The 331-nt window shown below is 47.7% G+C and overlaps 1 pseudogene; it reads left to right on the top strand.

Moving 5' to 3' along the window:
- Positions 1-331, top strand: part of LOC119582367 — a 19,552-nt pseudogene that overhangs the window by 4,848 nt on the left and 14,373 nt on the right.

Raw genomic sequence — 331 nt, 5'->3', positions numbered from 1 at the left:
GATTTTGTACACTTTAGGATCTTCCAACGGGTGGCAACAGCAGCTGCACCAGTTCACCGAGACGCAGCGACCGACGACATAGAAGATCAAACGACTTTACCCCATCGTCAACCTCTTCTGGAACCTCATACACCTCAGTACCCCCAGCCTTCACACAGGTATTCTTGCCTGGGTATCTCATGCACCCTTGGTGACTGCATGTGCACTGCATGAGGGATTCTGGGAGCACCTCTACATGGATTCTTTTGTTCTCTGCATGATGCTAGGGGAGTGTCTGGTAGCGAAGAAAATGTATTTTAAATGTGTAAGTCAGAGTAGTTTTTTGCTGTAA

The sequence above is a fragment of the Penaeus monodon genome, chromosome 15 (genome assembly GCF_015228065.2).
Source record: "Penaeus monodon isolate SGIC_2016 chromosome 15, NSTDA_Pmon_1, whole genome shotgun sequence".
NCBI classification, from domain to species: Eukaryota; Metazoa; Arthropoda; class Malacostraca; order Decapoda; family Penaeidae; genus Penaeus; species Penaeus monodon.
This window is presented reverse-complemented; position numbering and strand designations above follow the sequence as displayed.